Below are 22,924 nucleotides of genomic sequence, written 5' to 3'. Positions count from 1 at the left end.
GTTTGGACTGCATGCATCTTGCAGTTTAGACTTCTGGCGTTGGGTAGCATTACTTCTAGTATCTTATCCCTTGTGATACCTATGGAGGTGGGTTTGTGTTTTGAGCCTTACCTATTCAAGGCACTATGGGGGTGACAACAGCCTTTGCCAGTATCCAAAAGGCCAGGGGTGATAGGTGCAAGCCATCCCTAGCAGAGCTTCATGTCTTGTTGAGCATGTCATCCCAGGCTGACAGGCATTGGATCCCCTTTGACTAACAACAATACTTAAGCCAATTGTTGTAATTGATCATCTTGTCTTCATATTGTGGCATCATGCTTGGTGAGGGTAGGATGTTACTCAGGGTCATCAAGTCTGCATATACTACATGGTGTTACATTGCTTAACACATGGCAATCATGCTTCAGGTGGTGCTGCAGGGCTGCCCATGTTAGATACACATACTACACTCCCTGTACATGTTTGGAATTAGGTTGTGTCAACTTAGGCATCCCTTTTACTATATGTGTGAGTCAGAGAGAGGTATCATTTCCAGGGTTCCTACTGAGCCAGTGTATGTGCTATGCGTTGCCTCTTTGCCAAGGCCAAGGCATACTGGGCAAGCCTCCTTCTGCCTACTGGGGCAGGCTCAGGTTGTTCCTCCTCCAAGTCACGCTTTGCCTGTGATGGCCTTGGCACTGGTGGGGGGCTGTTTGGCCCAGGCCTATGCTGGTCCTGCTGCTGCTGTTTTCGCCGGATCATATTATGTAGCATAGCACATACCAAGACAATTTGGGTACATGTAGTTGGTGAGTATTGCAAGGCTCCACCAGATGTGTCTAGGCACTGGAACCATGACTTGAGCAACCCAAACACATGCTCGATTACATTTCGTGTTTGTGCGTGTGCCTCATTATGGCGTTCTTGTTCAGGTGTGTGTGCATTTCTGATGGGTGTCATCAGCCACAGCTCCAGTACGTAGCCAGCATCCCCCACTAAGTGACCATGTGGGATGTCCCCATTGGCAAATGTCTGGTACAGCTGCATCAGATGCCAGATATGGGAATCATGGTAGCTTCCAGGGCAGCCAGCACACACATTCATTATTATGCCCTGGGCATCACACACAACCTGGCAGTTGATGGAGGGGAAGCCCTTGCAGTTAATGTAGGCCCTACCCTGCTCACTGGCTGGTGCTTTGATGTGTATGTGCGTGCAGTCTATTGCACCCACTACTTCAGGGTATTCTGCTATTTGCTGGAAGAGACGCATATTGCTGGCCAATACCTCATGGGAATTGGGGAAATATACATGATCACCGACATGTGCTGACATGGCATCCAGGAACTGGTGCAGTACCCTGGATGCTGATGCCTGCGATATCCCCATCATATCACCAGTTGGTCTCTGAAAGGTACCTGTTGCTAGTATTCTTAGGTCAACACATACCTTGGTTTCCACTGGGATGGGTTCCCCTCTGTTGGTTCTGTGTGTGAGGCGTGGCCTGCACAGCTCAACTATTTGCTGCAGGAGGTCTCTATCCACTCTATAGCGCTCCACTATCTCCAGCTCATATAACCCCTGGTAGGTGACCCTGGGCCTGTACACTCTTCTCCGTCTCCTCACTGTGGGTTGTCTGGCAGCATTTGCATTGTCACCACCCACAGCATATTGCATATGTCGCCTTATAACAGCAATGGCAGCCCCTAGCATTTTTTGCCTGAGTGAAGCTTTTTCAGTTTTCACTTCTAGTAGCTTACTCCAGTGTTGCAGTGTCTCTTGAGAGAAACAAACTGCACTGTTGTTTACAGAGTTTTTAGTGCTGGGCTGGGCTAGTGTTCTGCCTGTGTAATTGCCTGATTTTGGTTGTTTTCACCTGCTAGCTCTACTTGTATTACCTGGTAGCTTCCTGCATGTGTTGTGCTTCCTTTTTCCTTCTGTTTCCTCAGGTGGAGCGACGCACATACAAGTGCAAACACGCTCACAGCAGCTCACACGAGTGCACACATGCTTAGACAGACTAAAACTTGCTTATTCGGGTTACAATGCACGGACACCAGCACAAACTGGCTTACAGGTCTTTACACAGTCTTATACATGCTTATTCAGGCTTAAACGCATGCACTCATGCTTCCACGTACTCATTTGTCTTACTCGGGTTTACACGCGCGCACACGCATGCATGCCCGCTCAGCAATAAATTTTGGTGTTATCCACAGTATACACCTTCCATTTCTTGGATTTCCCTGGCCTACCTGTTGACACACCTCTTTCCATGATGTCTAACTGACACCTAACACATGCCACTGTCCTCCAATGAGCTTCACTACTTTCATACATACCCCCTGGTGATGTCACCTATCTCCTACTCTGTTCCTCCCCATATCCTACTCCTACACTCCACTGACAGTGCTCATTTGCTATGTAAAAGTGCGATTCACTATCCTAACACTCATTTACATAGGATTGCCTACAAATGCTTGGTTACATGTCTTAGACTGAGCTTCTCCCCTTAGCAACCCCTACTCGGTGGCCATGTTGTCTTCAGCCTGCTATTCCCTTACATTGTAACTTGACAACTGTCATAAATTCCCTGTTTGTGGCTCTTATTGCCTTATTTTATGATTTTTTTTGGTGCACCCCATTTGCGCAACGCTGCACTATGCTTAAACATGGGAAATCGGTGAAAAAAAAAAGTTTTTATTTTAATTTTGCATCAAGGAAACTTTCCAGTGGCAGTATATTTGGCCATTGGCATGCTTCCTCAACCATATGCAACCTTTATTTGGAGCTGACAAGGCTCCATTGTGCTATTTGCAGAACGGTACTCGGTTGTCAGCTGAGTACATTTCTGCAGCTAACACGTCTCCTACTCGGACAGGTTTCTGCTTCCTGGATCGCAAATTTACCTCATTTGCATGCCTTTCGGCTGCAAGTGAGGTAATTTGCATATCACAGCCCTCTCCGTGTAGGAGATGTGTTAGGAGCTCTCTTACACGCCCCTACAGGCTGTTCGTGGATCGCTCATCGGACATGATGGCTGCATGGAGTCTTACTCTACTCGTAGACTCCGTGCAAGCCATCGTGAATCCGGCCCTAAGTCTGTAGTCATTGTGAGACTGCATTGCTTTGTTTAGCAGATATGATATCTATTAGTGTTTGCACTGTAAAATGCAAAATAAAACTTTTAAGTGAAGTCCAAATCATCGCAGAAGTAAAGCAGTATGCACATTAGTGTTTATGGTAAATGGGGTGAAATAGCCAAGTAATGTTTCATTTGAATGGCTGTGGGGGGGGGGGTTCCATTCGACCATGATTTTGTGAGGGGGGGAAGGGCAGCAAACTCAAATGCAGCCCCGGCTGAACTATACCTCTCAACTGTCCAAATTTTTGCAGAATGAGTAGATTTTTGCTTTTTATTTTTCGTTTGTTCCTCATAATATTTGTGGTTTTCTGTCAAATCATTTAGGAATGAAATCACTAAATAATGACAGACACTGAGTTTCAGACTTCATAACCTTCAGAAAAATGCATGCTAAAGCAAGACCTGTTATTCGATCAACTGTCTCATTTTATACAAGAGCAATTTTTAGTACTGTTTATATGCTCCCGCATATATTTGGCCTTGTCCAGATTTCCTGCATTAACAGGTTGAGAGGTACATGCAAATAAATTGCTTTATAGAATTAGGCATATCCAAACCTCTCAATTGTCCCTGATTTTGGTTCAAAATGTTGCTCTTCCCCTAATAATCCCTCCGCAAAATGGCAATTTTGGAAGAAAACATGGAGGGTTTACAATTAATAGATAACTGTAATAATCAGTTATGGATTACTTTTATTTCAGAAATGCATGTAGATTCTTTTATTTTGTCAGCTGCTCAAGTTAGCAGTACTAATATTGAAAAGTGTCCCTTCTTTGACAGGTTCCCAGCTGTATTATGTGTCTATTTTATATTTTTGAATCACATTTTTGGTCCATTTTTCCCCGCAGTAGTGGTGCTGCGGTAGAGTTGTCACCTCACAGTAAGACGCTATCCGGTTTGATTCTCAGCTAGAGTGTCTTCTGCGTGGAGACAAGCGTGAATGGGCGTACCTTCATTGAAGGTTGTGCATCAGAGCTGGTAACTCGGCATTTAAAAATCAACAACCAATCATTAGCGGACCGGAGTTTTGCTGTGGCGACCCCTAACCCCTAAAAGCCAAAAGACACAACATTTTTGGTCCATTTTTCATAAAATTGTGGGGTTTTTTTTGGCAAATTAGTGGCAAATCATTAAAGACTGAAGTTAGAAAATAATGACAGACATTTCAGTTTCAGATTTCATACCCTTCAGAAAATTCATACTAATGCAAGATCTACTACTCTATTATTTTTTTAAGTTTATAAGAGCAATATTTAAAAATTGTCCTTATTTTTGGGCCTTTGTCCCACTTCTATGTATGGCTTTGTCCAGATTTCTTGCTCTGAGGGTGAGGTATGACAAATGTGTCAGGGCCATCGCAGTCAGACAGAGACATTTCAAATTGTGACATACTTGTTGCACCCCACTCCCCCATGTAGTGACTCTGGATGTGTCCAAGCAAGGCAAGGAGCAGTTATGCAGTGTAAATGTGCAGACTATCCCCCCATCCAAGGTAGACACAAGTACTACAATGGCTTTTCATCTGTCCTTGATTTTTCAGAATGTTCTGGTTTCTGTCATATTTTTATACTGTTGATTTATGCTTATTATTATTCAGAAAGTACCTGTTGCTCTGTGTTTAAGTAGCAGTGCTTTAATGACCATCTGGTAAGCTTGTCTGAGATTGTAAGATGCAAGTAAGTTTTAATAAGCATATTGTTAAAGAATTGCCAACATTGAAAGCGTTTCTGTTGTTGCCATGCAGAGAATACTTATATAACTAGATAACATATAAGCCTTGGTTATTGAAATGCATATGACAGTATTTGTAATAAAGGACAGGATTACATTATTTTAAGAGCTCATTACAGGCTTTACCTGCAAACTAAACAGAATGCCAATCTATCATGTGCGGTCCATATCCTGTGCAGTAATCCTTTAAGCAATGTATGTTGAGCTTGTTTCCTCTTTGCTTTTCATTTTTTACTTTGATCATGTTTTCCCTATGAAACAAGTAGATAGTTGTTGTCAGGCAGCAGGTCTTTTTTGGATAAGAAACATTTTTACAAGTGGGGGTATCACAGAGGTTGCTACTTTCAGCATGTTACTTGGTACTTTAATAAAGCTGAATATAAATTATAATTAGAACTGGATTACAAGGAGAAGTGGTTTGAGCTCAGTGCTGCTTGTTATTCTTATACTTGATTTTGACTAGCATTCCAGTTGTTGTATCTTTCGGCTTTTCCTGGTTAGGGGTCGCCACAGTGGAACTCCGGTCTGCTAATGATTAGCAGTAGATTTATACATATCGAGTTGCCAGCCCTGATGTACAACCTTCAATGAAGGTATGCCCACTCATGCATGTCTCCACACAGAAGACGCTTTAGCTGAGAATCGAACATGACAATGTCTTACTGTGAGGCGATAACGCTACTGCAGCACCACCACTACAGTCTTTTGACTAGCATTCCAGTAATGTATTTAAAAAGTAATTGATTTTTCATGCCTCACAACCTTTTTGTTTCCATCTAGATATTAAGTAAAATGTCATGCAGCCAATGGATTGAAATATGTTTTTTCTTCTACACTTCATTTTGTCTTGATTGGACTCTCATAATGATGGTTTGGCACCCAGGGCAGAGTATTTAATTAAAGTTTTAGGCATAGCTCCTCCCCTTTCTAGTTGGCCACACCCATTCCCATTGACCCCACCCATTCAGCTGTCTCCTGCAGCCCCCCTTTGATTTGAAGTCACCAGCTGCCACTGTTAAAGGGGCAAATGATATATACTCATTAAGCATCAATCCATGGCTTTATTGCTTCGCCAGAAAGTGGTACTAGTGTGGATTATTTGTTTCAAACCCAAGCCTATCACACCTACAGCACACTGCATTAATCCACCTCACCATACAACTCTTTATTAAAACAGGTGGTTTAAACAAAACATAGTAATTGCCAGTTACAGTCATTAGGTGTGTTTCAGAGGAGCTGCACCCCTCACCTCACCTCCCGAACTGGAATAAAAAGTAATGGAAAAACAATTAGTGTACCTTGGACTCTGATGCAATAGTACACCACTAGACAGTCAAAGATATGATTATGGATGTAAATGAGGCCTATGATAGCAGGAAAATATGCCCTTTTATCAGCAACATGTAGAAAGACATGCTAAGGTATCAATGGCAAAGTACATGTACAACTGGAACCCTGGTGCAGAAATGCATCCATATAAAGCCATGCACATACTGATAGATGTAGAAAATGTTTGTCACAGTCTGTATGTGTGCACAGATTTCTGGCAAATACACATACTTTAGCAGTGACTTGGTAGCTCAGTCTGTTGAATGACTTGAATAAAGTACATTTTGCCACACACAGTCCTGGGTTAAAATCCAGTGCAGTGTTGCATTTCAGTAACATTATTGTGAAGACAGCAATTAATGAATGACTCATGCACTCGTTATCAACACAAAGCATTGCAAATTTAATAACTGCTTTTCATGGATGAAAGTCACAGGCCTGCAGGTAGGGACACACTTCCACATATCCATATAACAACTATATGTCACCTAGTACTCTGTTATTGACACTGTTGCCTAACATACATACCTTAAACTCATGCTTTAAATGGAGTGTAAAGGGTACCCTCACCTTGGCTCTACCTCTACAACACAGCTGACACAGCTAACACAGATACACCTATAGTTTGTTATCCTCCAAGGTGTTCACACTCTCTACCTATGTCTATTACCTGCAGCAGCAGCTGCAGCCTGTGGTATGCACAGCCGTATGAAAAGGTTTCTGCTACAGACCTACCCTCTTCAACGGTGTAGTCTCCTCATCCCAGTAATGTCCATCTCAACAGCTAACAAAGGGGCCCTGGTCTACATGAAGGCCTTGTATATTGCACAGTGATTGCATGCCATTAGCTAATGATATTGCATTTCAGCTGTTTTGGCTGCAATTAGCATATCAGAGCCACAGACTGGTTTAGAGGCAATTACCTGCTAATGAGATGCATGTTAAAAATGCAAGCAGCTGGATATGGGGAAACATTCTGAGTGAGAATTTCCACACACAGAGCATGCCTTTGCGAAACATTACTAGAAGCACATTTCAACAGAAGAGTACTGCATTCCACCAGGTATGTAACTATTATTTTTGTATTACAGGATGCAGACGGGAGGATATAGGGAGAATAGAGGTATGGGGAATAGGGATTACAGCAGTAAGCCTGTCTTAGACCTCTGGTAATGACATGTCATTGATATCCTGTTGTCTTACACCTACAGGGGATATACAATACATCAAGGTTGCATTGCTTTTTGTCATTGTGGCACACTGGTGTTGTTTGACTATCCCTTTATAGTGGTTGTAATTGCACATTGCTATTTGTCTGGCACTGGTCTTATGACATATTATTGGGTGGTTGGCCTTAGGGGACACACCACAGTGGACTGGAGTGTTGGCTGTATGATCATACAGCAGAATCTCTCATGGCACACAAGTAAATACCTCAGTATTGATACTATGTTGGTTGTATCCACACACATAGTATGTATATATGACATATGTGAGCATGCAGTGGACAGTGTCAGTGATTTTGTACATGCTATACATAGTGGGCATCCACATATCTGATCCTGTAATGAGTTTCCCCTTTTGTTGTATTTCAGGAATAATGAACCATAGATGCCATGCCCCTTTCTTAGATGCAGAGAATGAACTAAAACTTGAAGACTACAGCAGCATCATCACATCCTGCTATTCAGGAGGAGGCATAAAAAGGAACAGTGGGCAGCATTGTGGGCAGACCTTGTCTGGCATGTGAATGCCACTGGCCACCAGCACAGGACATATGACTAGGTTTGACACCATGCAACAGACATGGTGAATGTTGCATGACAAAGGGCAGTTGATGTTGCCAGAGATTATGCCATCACTGGTGGAGGACCTGTAATGGAACAATCACTCTCAACCACTGAGGAATTCCTGGCAAACTTAGGGACACATGAAGCTCCCAGGCATCCATAACACCATACATCATGGAGTTGAGTGCTACAGTGTCCACAGCAGAGGAGTGTGAAGATCAGTTTACTGTGATCACCATTGTAATACTGTAGCAGTCATTGTGCCAGGCTGTACATACCTTTACATGGGTGTCAGGTCCATGTGCTTTGGTGGATGGGTTTTAAGCTCAATTGTACACTTTAGCTCAGTTGTACACTTATACTGAGAATGTCACCAATACATTAAGTAACACAGTAGGTACAGTACAAGTGAGATATATATGCATGTATTACCTTGTTGTGCTGCAACATGTGGTGGTACTGACATTACCTCACCCTCAACTTTTTACAGGTCCATCAGGTGTTGTCCAAGGCCATGGTCCTACTCCTGGTAAGCTTGATACTGTTTGTTACAGAAAATATATATACTATTAATGCTAAGGGCCAGAATAATGTCTTATGTACACCTAATTTTGTGTGTAACCAGAGTAGAATGTTTGTATGCTCCATTCTGGAACATTTACTTAAGGTTCTTAGAGTGAGTAATCACAGGAGTATAGTTGAATGAACAGAAACACTATTGCAGTTATATATATAGTTAAGAGTGATTAAACCTCCTTGTTTACATGAGGTAATTAATCCCACATGACTTTTAAAAACTGAAAAATTGATGGCACATGCCATAGGCACTGAAACTTGGATTTGTATAAATTTGTTAAGATAGGTGTACTGGCTTTTATGTGTTGTTATATCAAGTATAGTTTCGTATTGAATAACTAAAAGGTAAATTGTACTGGTCAAGATTCACTTGATTTACTTGCCATACTTGTTATAAAGGCCTTGAACTGAATGTGTGTTTTGCTGTGAGGAAGTCTGCTGTACATAAAAGCAGAAATGAGACAAAGTGTGACTGGAAATGCAGTTGTTGATCCTCATTATTGTGAGTCTGGTGGATTTTCCATACATAATAGTGCAGGTAGTAATGTACTGCTTTTGTCTTGGTATTCACAGGTGACTTGGGGGGATTGGCATCCCTCTCCCACACAACCTGACGTCAGTGTTTGTTCAGACTCTGATGATGATGGTGGCCACAGTGAGGCACAGGTGGGGCTGTCATTGGCTGAATCTGTCCCAGAGGTTGACATCACTCTACTTCCCCCATTGCACTGCACACATTCAGTATGCCCACACATACCCAGTCCCCAGAGGCCACAGCTATTGGAAAGTCAGAGGGTGGAGACAATGAACAGAAAAGTGTGGCAACTATGGCTCTAGTGAGTGTAGGCACTGGCCATACCCAGACAGCTGGTGAGGTCCCACACAGGCTGATTAACAGGGCTGTCTGTAGGAGGACTGCTGTCTGTCCACCACCAGTTGCAGGTGTCATATCACAGGTCACTCAGTGCATGTTTCAGGCTGTCATGAAGGCACAGACACTTTCTGAATGGAACACCAGATGTATGCTTAGGGTTATAGATGCAGCACATTCTGACATCTGTGACTGCCTGCACTGCAGTGGGGACAACCTGGATTAGTTCCCTGATGAAGTCGACAGAGAGTAGCCTGAGATAGTGCCTGTCTTGGATCGCACATTGTCTGGTTGGAGTTGGGCATTGAACCCATGGATGTAGGTCAGCAACACAATCTGCTGAGAGTCCACGTGGCCATGCACAGTTCATAGGTTCATAGGTTCATACTAGGCTATCTGCCCTAGGGCATTTATAAGCCTAGCCAGAGTGTGTTTGGCTTTTGCCACCCATTTTAAATTAAGTTTGCTATGCCCTTTTTCGAGGTTAGCATACTGTGCCTCTGTCTAACAGTGACACAGAAGTGATACTTGGGGTAAACCTATGATCTCCCATCCACTCATCAAGATTCCTCTTGAAGAGAGTCAATGAGGGACTCTGCCTAACCTGGACTGGGATTTTATTCCAGAGTGAAGGGAGCCTCTGGGTTATGAATCTGTCCCTCCAGCATGTCCTATTTATTTCAGTGCTGAGGTTCAAGTCTCTCGAGCGTGTAGCTCAATTGGATTTGGATTTTCTGAGGTGCAGCATGTCCATTAATTCCGGGTTGGACATGGCTTTATACATCAGGCACAGATCGCCTTTGAGCAGGCGGTATGCCACTGAGTAGAGCTGGAGTTTCTTTAACCGGGCAGCATATGGCATCTGTTTGAGCCCTTTGATCCTCTTGGTGAGGTACTTTTGGGGTCTTTCCAGTTGCTGCAGGTGTCTGGTAAGGTACATCCCAAAAGGGGCATTGTACTCAATTATGGGCCTGATGAAGGATGAGTAAAGAGGCACAATGACCTCCCCTGATCTAGATGTGAATCCCTTCATGATTAGGTGGGCTATATAAAATGTTTTTCTAACCACTTTGGCCACGTGGTTGTCAAATGAGAGATTGCTATCAACTTGGGTCCCCAGATCCCTAATTACTACTTCTGTACTTAATGGATTACCACCTATGTGGCAATTTGTGGGCACTTTGTTTTTGCCAAAGGGGATGACTATACACTTTTTGGCGTTTAGCTTGAGGCCATGACTCTGGCACCAGTTGTCTGTTTCTATGAGGCCCTTTTGGAGAATGCTTGTGTCAGCTGGAGAGTCGATTATGGCACCCAGTTTGCAGTCATCTGCAAACTTGGTCAGCCACAGACCTTCCGTGTTGGCCTGTACCTCCGAGAAATATATACCTAACAAGAGAGTTCCCAGGACTGAGCCTTGTGGGATGCCACTTGTAACTGGTTTGGAGTCTGACATGGCTCCAGCAATTCTAACCATGTGGGTTCTGTCCTTGAGCCAGTTTGCAACCCATCTAGTGACATAGGGGTTTATATTTAAGCTGGTGAGCTTATCTATAATGCCCGAGTGGGGTATTGTGTCGAAGGCTTTTGCGAGGTCCAGTTAGGCTGTGTGGACCACCTTCCCCTCGTCAATAGCCTTGCTGACAGTTTCAAAGAAATCAACCAGGTTTAAGAGGCAGGATCTGCCGTTAACAAAACCGAACTGGGTAGGATCCAGTGTCTGTAGGTCCCCAATATCTTTATTTATGAGGTCCATGATGATCCTTTCCATAGCTTTGCAGACCAAGCTAGTCAGGCTTATGGGGCGATAGTTTCCAGGATCCGTTGAGGCACCACCTTTGTGGAGAGGGACCACTGTTGCTGTATGCCACTCTTTGGGTACATAACCTGTAGTAAGGCTGAGATTGAACAGTAGTTTTATGTTTGGGTTTAGCTCTTCTTGGAGTTCATGTAGGACGCAGCCTGGGACACCGTCTGGTCCCATTGATGTGTTTTTTGCTTTGGAGAGGGCAGCTCTTACCTGAGCATCTGATATGTCAGGGGGGCAGCATTCTGCTGGGATAGATATTTGACCTTTTGGTGGGGAGGGGGGGAGAAGTTTGCACTGAACCTGTCAGCTAGGATGTTGGCAATGTCTGTGGGTTCAGTGTATTTTTTGTAATTTTGGACTAATTCTGAGCATATCTGGGAATTCCCACCCAGGTTCCTAACATAACTAAAGAAAGCCTTGTGATTATCCTTAGTGTCCTGTGCAATTTTTCTCTTGAAGCTGGCCTTAGACGATTTTATGAGTGCCCGTAGTTTTTTGCTAATACTGATCAGAGATGCCTTCCCTTTTTGGGATTTTGCTCTATCATGTAGTAGCTTCCTCCTTCTCTTGTATAGTTTGTTTATGGCTGGGTTCCACCAGACAGGATGTCTGCCTTTGGAGGATTGGGTCTTGGTTTTATTTGGGATTGCATGATCCATGCATTCCTGAAGGTGTTCATAGAATGCAGTTATAAAGGATTCTGCGGTCTGGGCCGTATTTTCCACAGGCCTGGGGGCTTTGAAGGATTCCACCTCAGTTTTGAGGAGTGTGAAATTTGCTTTAGAGAAGTTTGTCACTGTGGTCCCACAGTCATGATCCCTTTGGTGCAGTACATCCAGTGCTGCAGAATGGAGTGTGTTGCCCACACCATGAAGTGACAGGTCATGGGCTTGAGGTTCTGGGTGGTCCTATGTGGGACATGGTCCCAGCAGACAGCAGTCACCTTCAGGTACTAGCACTGCATCTGACCTTGGGCATGGGGTTGCCAGTGTAACTCCTCACAGAACCAGTTCCCATGTTCAGGGCCAGAGGTGGTCTGTCACTTCTACCATGCATGGTCCAAAGCTGTCCAACATACACATGTGTAGGGCTAGCACTGAGACTGACTTTGTACACACACACACTTACACACCACTGTCACATGCAGGTCACCAACAGACACATGGCACCTCTCCATGGTCCCTCTTACCTGCTCCACCTCCTGACTCACACACATGCTGTCAACCATTTAGGCCAGCCTAGGCCTCCAGTACCCCCACACAACACCTTGTGCAAGTGATGATACCTGTGCCACGTCTCTGTCATCCTTCCCATTGATGCAGGGAAATGAAGCTATGGGTCTGATGCACAAGGTGACAATATTACTTAACATGTACTTGCAGTGATCACCAACAGATACTGTATGCTGGTATATGTCATAAGTAAGCAACATACTTTTGTGTACCTTATGTTGTATGATGATGTACTAGAGGTATTGATATACAATGACAAGTGTGTCATGGACATGTGTAAGTTTCTGTTTCAGGAATCTAGGTTGATAACCTATGGACACATGGTGGCAACAAAGCAGCACAAGATGGCATGTTAACACAGTAGAAATATTACTTCAGCAACATACAGCAGTATACATGCATAGTTCATATGCATATAACAGTCTAACAAGGACAATGGCAGCAGTCAGCATATTCATGCATTCATAATTTGTGGTAAGGTCTGTTACCCTTGATACGTGTTACCTGGGTTTTTGGAACTTACACATCTACAAGCTGTGGTGATGGAGTTGACCCAACTACAAATATCCTGTGTCCGGTTCAGACAGTTGGCCTACAACAGTTATGATTGGCATGTTCTGCATCCCATTGTGTAATCCTCACATGACATCTATCACAGCAAATGTGTGCTTTATATGTATGGGGGACCTGTTTCATGTATGGTGTACTGCCTGTGTTATATAGCAGTCTCCCCTCTATGTACTATGTATACCATGTTGATGTTGTAGGTGAGTAAACACATGAGACATGTGTTACTCCTGTCATGGCAACATGGGAGGTACCCAGTGGGGTCTGATACCTCCCTGTATGGGGACATACACATCCCCTTCAAAGCATTTAGGAGTTGGACTACATTTGTACGGTTGTGGCACAGACTCCATAGGACATGTTATCTACACTGTGTATTGGTGTACGATGGCACCTGTGTGGCTGCTAGAGTTGTATGATATGTCTGTTTGGTGAAATGGCAAGAGCCCACAATGATAGGTGTGCTGGCTGCCACATTCAGTATAGAAGTGACAGTCTGATATTTACATCCAAACCTGTTGGTATAGGTGATACAACAGTTAAATGCATCCTGACATCCTAATGAACAGTGACCATCAAAGGGTACAGTACTGCGTGTCCATACATTCATGTGTAATGGCTCAAGTGTGTGTGGTGTGCAGACACTACAGTATTGTGTTGGGATGGATGATATCCCACAGAATAGTATTGTACAGTGGTTGGCATGTCATCTGTGTTAATGGCTCAAACAACAGCTGACTGTGTCTTTGGCCATCATGGATAACTGTTGGGTCTGTGTGGAAGTCAGTGACAGCTCCTAATATGCAACCACATGCTAATGTACCAGTCAGAGGTCACTGATAGTGGCTATGACTGCAGAGAGGGAATACCTAGAAGGAGTATACCATTAATGGCAGATGGTAAATCCCACTGGTGAGTGGTGTCAATTGAGTTTAGGTCTCCCAATGCTATGTTCCCAGGGTATGACCCTCAGACACATGCCTATACACCAGCTGACATACCACTCTGTACATGATGTACACAGTTTCCAGTGTGGTTGGCTAACTAATATTCCCATCAACCTTGTCAGGCCAAGGTTGGCAGAGTGAGACTGCTGCCGGACATCCATCGTATAGTGTAACAGTCATAGGACTCCACCGGTCACAGTCAGTAGGCATGATCTGACACTGAGCAACGTTAACAGTGTTTGGCCCAGTGTCAGTAGGTGTACTTCAGTGTTAGTGCTGGTATCTATGCTAACCCCTATCATGGCATTTCAGGTGACATGGCATAGAGATCTGGAGACACCACTTGGCACTACATGTTAGTTGTCCTCTGTGCAAGTAAGTCTTGCAGTTACTTCCAGCATGTTGCAAGAAGAGAGTCATGCATTGTGTCTGTACAGAGCACAGACAAATGCATTAGGGAAGTGTAATATGTACACTCTGTGTTGCCTACTCATATTGCAGCTCACTTGTCTGAAGTATAGCCCAGATCCTTACCTACACTGCCTTGGAGTAGTGCCGTGACATCTCCACATGGAGAACCAACATATAGCATTATGTGTATAGAAATATGGGTGACCACTACAGCCCCCCCAATGTGAGGTCCACCCTGGTGGGATCTGGATCTCCTTAGAACTAATGGCATGTACACCCCTTGCAGACAATACAGACATATATGTCAAAAAAGCCATTTATTGCCTCCTGTGGGATGCTTGACATAGTGTGACTGCACCTCCTCTTTCAGATGGGACAGGCATGTCTGCAGAGCTCTATACCCATGCATTATGTCAACAGCATTACAACTGCATGAACTTTGCTGTACAGGATTGGAGAGATACACGCGCATCATGGCTCAGCACACCTGACTTGTGGAAAAGTGCCATTAGCAGGCTGTGCAATAACAGGTGGACATTGCTGTGTGACAGTTGTGGTAAGGGTGCCCCCCAACATGGAGGCACAACCTCGTCAGGTAACAGCAGCACATAGTGCCGTTGTGATGTTGTGTAGATACGGTAAGTGACACCTGTCGCCACTCACATGAAGCAGGACAGGAGCACAGTGTAGTTACATGTGTAATCCCAAAGGACAGGCCCAGATATTTGGTGACCACAGACGTCATGATGCCACATATGATGGGTCTGTACTCATAGTTAACCTGTACTCTCAGACGGTCTGCATCATTTACACTCCCTTGTCCCCACCACATGTGACACTTGACATTCCTACAACCTGTCCCATAACCACCGCATTGACAGAGCAGTTTATAAAAGGCCTCACAATGGAAGGCACGCAGCATCTATTGCAAATGCTAACATTACAGGCTGAATCCCACCTGTGATCTGACAAGGGTTATTAACACCAATGGGAAGCCATTGTATTCATACTGACACCACTATCTTCACACCAGCTGAGTGGACAATGGCCCCTGTTCTACCCTTGCACAGAGGCAGTGCATCCACTGACCAACATAACTATACAACTCTTTGTGTATATATCCATATCTGTATGCCTGTAGGGGCGATCATCATGGACCTGATCAGCACACATATATGTTGTGTAAACACAGTTGAGTGTACACCCTTTGGTTGTGTCACAGAGTGTGCATGATTATTACATGTGGTGGACATTTCCAAGGCAGTCAGCAAGGACATGGGTGAGGGTACATCAGGCTGTACATCCCCCAGACTGAGCCAAGATGTCAGGCTATATCACCCATTCAGGCAACAGGTACAAATCAGCCACTTAGGCATCCAAGATACTGTTATTGTAGGGGTCACTACATGGCCCATTGATGGCAGACATATGGAACAAAGGGATATCTGACTCCAATAGCTGATCTGTAAGCAGCAGTGCTCAACATGGTACAGTTCTGGGTCCTCTACTGCTTGGACTGCAGGCAACCACAATACATTTGAGTTACCTGCCAGGGAAGTGTTATGGCTAAGCTTGTATAGGCCCTAGGGCTGATAGCCTAGTACCAAGCTATGAATCTATGACCATATAAATGACTGTGGCTAACGATGTTGGCTGCTGCCTTCTAATTGTGAGCACTCATAGAGTCTCTGTGGTATGTCAGTATCCTGCAAGAGGGTATTGCAAACACATGCCTGGTGACATACTAATAGCCATAAACTCTGAGCAAATATATATATGTAGTATAATTTCCATCAGCTAGACCTATGTCCCCAGTTAGTAGCACTTCAGTCCCAACATGTGATGTACATACACGGGGTGAAAAGTGGGCACACAGACCTGGCCACACAGGTATACACCTAATGTGCCTCAGATCACCATGTCTCTACAGTAGTATGGCAGGAATCATATGGCATAGGTGAGACCACAGTCACCACTACTCATAACTTCCACATACTTTTTCCTCAGCATGCCACTATCTGAGAACAATGACCATTTGTTGACTTACCTTACCAAGCTGTACTGGCACTTGTACACAACAGTATGGTTCCTCTCAAGGCCACTTCACATCTTCAATATGAGCTCACTGCTGATCATCTGCAGTGAGTGTCATTGCTGCCTGTGGCATATAGTCTACTCAGTGGTGATCTGTGCCTTGCATACAGGGCAAGGTGTGACCCTGCCTGAGTGCATATCCTGCCTATCTGTAGGAAGTATAGTAGATGGATGAATCACTTTAAAGACATTGACCTACTATGAGACGTTAGTACTACAGACTAGCAGACTTAAACACACCCTTGAAACAGACCCTGCCTAATGGAACATAGAGCACCTCAGTGCACCTGAGCACATACCATCTGTATGATTGGCTACGCGACCATCATCTGAACACATGGCGTCTGCCTGAGTCCCTCTTGGACTAGAGCAATACATACTGATCCTGTACTAAGGGGCATAAAGATGTCTTTGATTGTGAGTGAGGTATGGCCATTATGCTAGTTAAGCTCACATATCCTATGTCTCTGTAACATGATGCAAAATGTTGTAACAGCTACACACACAAACATGGCTACATTCAGGCTAGCACCACTTCCACTCACTGCAGACAGGACATGCCGAGGCACACACGTTTTTCAAGTTGGCTGTATGTAGATTAGAACACTTACCTATGTACTGGTACACACTACAGATCACAGTACCCAATGCATGCAACACACCTCATGTCTGCTAGTACTATTTGTTTAGAACATATAATGCTTGTTGATATCAGCAGGCCTTGCTGTGGTCAGTCATTTGGGAGCCACATCACCCACTAGAAATAAAATAAGGAAAAACCCTACCTCTGTCTAAGTTACAAAGGTTATCATATGTATGCCATACGGATATGCACATGCACCAAGTTGAGGGGAGTGAGATTAGAACCCCAAACTATTTAATCTATTCACCATAGCTCACAGTACTTATCGCATGTGTCACGGCATATGTCTGATGTCAGACTGTCCAATGGTGGTCTTAAGGTGAATGACATCATCAGGCCTTATAGAGGAGGGCAGTTTGGAAGCTGGCAGCTAGTTAGAGGGACAAAACGTGGATAACCATTGCAGGTGGATAACCCATGAGGGCATGCCCATTGTGCTACAGGGGATATATATATATATATATATATATATATATATATATATATATATATATATATATGTATATATATATATATATATATATATATATATATGTACAGTCACACATACACACACACCAAGTTGGCTGGAATGAGACTGGAAGCCCTACCTATCTAGACTTATACACAATAGCTCACAGCACTTATCGCACATGCCTCAGCTTATGTCTGATATTAGACTGTCAGCAGGTGGTCTTAAGGTGGATGACATCATCAGGCCTTGTAGAGGAGGGCAGTAGGGCCAAAAAGTGCATAACCATTGCAGGTGGATAGTCCATACGGGCATGTCCATTGTGTTGGAGGGGGATATATAGACACACATAGTCACACGCACCAGGTTGGCTGGAGTGAGATTAGAACCCTTACCTTTCTAGTCTTATATACTATAGCGCACAGTACTTATTGCACACACCACAGCTTACATCTGATTTTAGACTGTTAGTCTGTAGTTTAAAGTGGATGAAATCATCAGGCCTTGTAGAGGAGGGCAGTTTGGAAGCCACCAGCTAGTTACAGGGCCAAAACGTGCATAACTATTGCTGGTGGATAGCCCATGAGAGAATGTCCATTGTGTTTCAGGGGCATACACACACACACACACACACACACACACACACACACACACACACACACACACACACACGCACACACACACGCACACACACACACACACACACACACACACATCAAGTTGGCTGGAGTGAGATTAAAACCTCTAATATCAGTACTTGTGGATTACACAAACTAGGCTTGAGTTGCACAGCATGTGTGGTCTGCAGAGTGATATAACTTCATAGTGTTATCTGCATCTAGTTTCCAAGCAGTGAGATAACTGTTGTCATCCTAGCTATGTGTGTACAGTTACCACTATGGTCATATGTGGCTGCTTGCAGTTAGACCGTCAAAACTGTGGGAAGGGACAATGTGCCCTATCCATACATGCGATGACACCATTATACATTACACCATATACTTACCTGTGTCTATCTATGTGGTGACATCCAGCAGGTACAGGGGTCTGTAGGTAAATGGATTATGTACTATTGCACCCTTATTTGGATCCTTAGAGCAACAGTATGGCTGTGTGCTAGTGTATATTTACTTACCATTATTAGGGTACATCGGACAATGCAGACATCTGCATACATATTTCTGTATATAACAGGGATGTATATATAAATGTAGCTGTGTGCATGTGTATGTTATGTATATGTGCTATGTAGATATGGGAGGGAGTCTATGTATCGTTTTAATATATATATATATATATATATATATATATATATATATATATATATAGATATATATTTGACAACATATAGCAATAGATATACTATGCCTGTGAGAGAAAGATAGTGACAGACAGATACATGCACCAAGTTGGCTGTCTGTATGTATAGACATTTATACATAAAAGGTCATTTTGATGAAGGGGTAACAGAATTGCGCTCATTTTAACTAAGTGTATGGGCATATCCAGTGGGACTGTCAGTGTTTATACCTATCTGTACTCCATGCCAGGATTTTGTATGTTACAGACATTAACATCAGTCCCTGTTTTTGCAGTACTGCACTTCACTCAAAATGTCCACGGCATTCTGCAGCTGTCTGCTGTGCTTAATATGTGACTGAGGTTGATAATGTTATATCACCAACAGACTGACAGTCTGCATACTTCTCAACTGTCCTGATTTTTGGTTCATAGGTTTGTACTAGTCTAATGGCCCTGGAGCCTTTACAAGCCTAGCTTATAGGATTACCCTGGCATCGTGCTACCCTACATTAGTTCCGAATGCCTCTGTCGAGTAAAGCCACTGGAGTGATCCCTGAGGTGAATTTTCTATTTCCCATCCACTCATCAAGACTTTTCTTGAAGAGAACCAGTGAGGTGCTCTGTCTGACATGTATGGGAAGTCTATTCCATAGCATGGGCAGTCTCTGGGTTATGAACCTGTCCATCCAGAATGTTCTGTTGATTGTCTTAATTAATGAGGTTGAAGTCTCTGGAGTGTGTGGTGTGGAGGGATTGTGTTTTCTTTAGATGCAGCATTTCTAACAGAGCTGGGTCAGACATGGCTTTGTATGTCAAGCAGAGATCGCCTCTAAGTAGGTGATATAAGACGGATGTCCAGTGTTTTGCCTCATATATTTGGTCTGTACCTCTTAAATTTGTGGTTTTCTGGTGAATTATTAAATATTGACATCAATACATTATACTAAATACAGACAAACACTTGTGTTTCAGACTTTATATCCTTCAGTAAATATGTAATAATGCAACAACTTTAATTCCAGCAATTTTCTAGGTTTATGTGAACAATATTTAAAATCTGCCCCTAACTGGATTTGTCTAGATTTCTTGCACAAAGAGGTTGAGAGGTATGACAGTCTATGAAAACACCAGCATAGTAGTATATCACATGCAAAAGATGTGAGTAAATACAGATTAAAACCTTCACCACCATTACTCATGGTAGCTTCACTAGTCCACTGAGCTACAGAGGTCACCAGACAGAGAGGAGTAATTCAGCACACAATCAACAGCATAGATATGTACATTGTCATTCTGCATGAAGAGAGACATACATGTGAGCGATATCTATGTTACTGCCCTGAGATTGCCTGGTCCACTGATATACATACCATAGCTGATTTTCTGTTAAAGCAGTTATATGGGTACACAGCTGTGTTGGTGGTGGGGGAACAACAGCACATTATCAGCTTGGGTAGACAGTTGTCCAAATATCATGTGTGCCCACTGTTTAACATCTCCCTTGCCTGATGTCATGAATATTCCAACCATGAGGCCTAGTTTATACTACACATACTGTTGGACTGGTATCAGTAGTCCCATGTGGATGTTACATCTGTCAAAATATCCCACTATATTTCTTTGCATAACAGCAGCAGATCCATACATACAATACCATATTATAGTAATGCTCACATTTAGTGGGTAGGTTATAGACTTACTTTGTGAATGCAGCAATTGACAGAACTGTAGTTCAGGGCTGACTCTGTGTGATGCATGCAGTATACAACCAATACATGGATAGGTACAGGTTGTGTGGGTTGCCTGGCATCAGCTATTTTAATATATGTATGGGAATACGAGTAAGGTGTCGGTCCCTAGGTTGTTAGTGAATGTGCTATGTGTTGTGTTTTAGCCAATGCCAGGGCATACTGGGCATGCCTACATCTGCCTACAGGGGCATCATCAGGGGGTTCCTCCTTTGAGTCCTCCTAAGAGCGTGGCCGTGGTCGCCTAGGCACTGGTGGGGGGCTGTGTATCCCTTCCCTTTGCTGATCCTGCTGCCACTGTTTCCTCAGGATCATATTGTGTAGCATGGCACATAAAGTGAACATATGTACACATGTGGCTGGAGAATACTGCAGGGCTCCATCAGATATATTGAGGCACTGGAACCATGAGTTCAGCAGCCCAAACACACACTCTATGATGTTCCTAGTTTGTGTGTGTGCCTCATTATGGCATTCTTTCATGCATGTGTGTGCATTTCTGATGGGTGTCATCATTCATGGTTCCAGTGCATAGCCAGCATCCCCCAGTAAATGGCAGTGTGGGATGTCCCCCTAGCAAACATCTGGTACAGCTGTGATGCATGCTAGATATGGTGGTCGTGATAACTGCCAGGGCTGTCTGCACACACATTATTGATAATGCCCTGGGGATTGCACATGACCAGGCAGTTTATGGAGTGGTAACTCTTGCGGTTGATGTAGATTCTACTCTCCTCACCGGGTGGTGCTTTGATGTGTACATTAATGCAATCTATGACACCCAGTACCTCAGGCTAGTGTGCTACATGATAAAAGTGTTGCATATTGCTGGCTCTCGCCTCAGGGGTGAGGGAAAAATAAATGTGCTCACTAGCATGCAGTAGCATGGCATCCAGGAACTGGTGGACTGCCATGGATGCTGATACCTGTGAGACCCTCATCATGTCCCCAGTTGGTCTTTGTAAGGTACCTGTGGCTATTATCTTAAAGGCTACACCTACCTTTGTTTCCACTGGGATGGATTCCCCTCTCTTGACTCTGGGTCTAAGCTGAGGGTGGAAGAGGTCAGTTTGTTCTTGTAGTATGACCCTGTCCACTCTGTAGTGCTCTATGATCTCCAGTTCATGTAGCTCCTGGAAGGTTACCCTGAGCCTGAACACTCTTCTCCTTCTCTGCCTAGACCTATTGTCAGCAGCAGCAGCATTGACTTCAGCATCTAGCATATACAGATGTAGCAGACCTGCAGCAGCCTCTAGCATTCTTCCAGTTAAAACTCCTAAGTCTATACTCCAATGGTGCAGAGTATGGGGGAAAAATCAGATTGTAGGGTGCATTTATATTTTATAGTGTACTACTGTAGGTTCTGCCTGTGTGATTATCTACCTATGATGCATCGCACCTGCCTAGTATATCATTAACATCATTTAATGGCCCTAGGTTAAGTTAAACAAGGGTCAAAACTAATTAATACATCATTGGCCTTTTAGATACTCTCAGCAATGCAGTGTGTCATGCAAATGTGCACCCCATAGGTAAACAATGCTTAGCAGTGTGTGAACACACCCTCCCAGACTTCCATGTTTGGCACAGAGGTGAACCACACAAACACATGGAAACATGCACCCCGTAGGTAAACAAAGCTTAGAAGTTAGTACACATACCCTCCCAGACTTCCACACTCAGTATGGTTGCTTGCTGAACAAACAGGCGTAGCTAAGCTCCAATCAGCTCAGAAATTAGTGGACACATCCTCTCCTGGTGTCAGCTACTGCCTGTGAGGACACCAACATGGTTCTCTGCCTACACAGAGGGGTTATGCGGACACGATTACCCCATTATGCTATTAAGTATCTCCACCTGATTTGCATAGCATAGGAATCTGTGATCACAACCTGGAAATTACATGTTTCCAAGCCCTACCACATTAGCAAATGCACCAGTGCATCATTGTAGATGCAGGGTCCTGAAATATATTTCTGTCTCATGATATTAATTTTGTTTTTTTTCCATTTATTTTTATGCAACTCGTTTGCACACTGCAGTGCACCATGCAAACATGCCCAGATTATTAAAAATATATATTTTAACATATTTTATGTAACTTTTCAGAGACACAGAGGATAGTTTCACTCATATCTGTGTGTACTATGTAATTTCTGTCCATCTACCTGCAATTTTACAGCCCCTTTTATCTGTCTACATTCCTGTACATGGAATTTTTCCATGTACACTACTGACACTGACATAGGGTCTACAGGGCTAGATATTTGCTTGCTGGATCACTCTACCTGCCTCATT

The sequence above is a fragment of the Protopterus annectens genome, chromosome 6.part0 (assembly GCF_019279795.1).
Source record: "Protopterus annectens isolate FY-2018-M chromosome 6.part0, PAN1.0, whole genome shotgun sequence".
NCBI classification, from domain to species: domain Eukaryota; kingdom Metazoa; phylum Chordata; order Ceratodontiformes; family Protopteridae; genus Protopterus; species Protopterus annectens.
The sequence above is the reverse complement of the archived record's forward strand: the minus strand, read 5'-3'. Positions refer to the sequence as shown.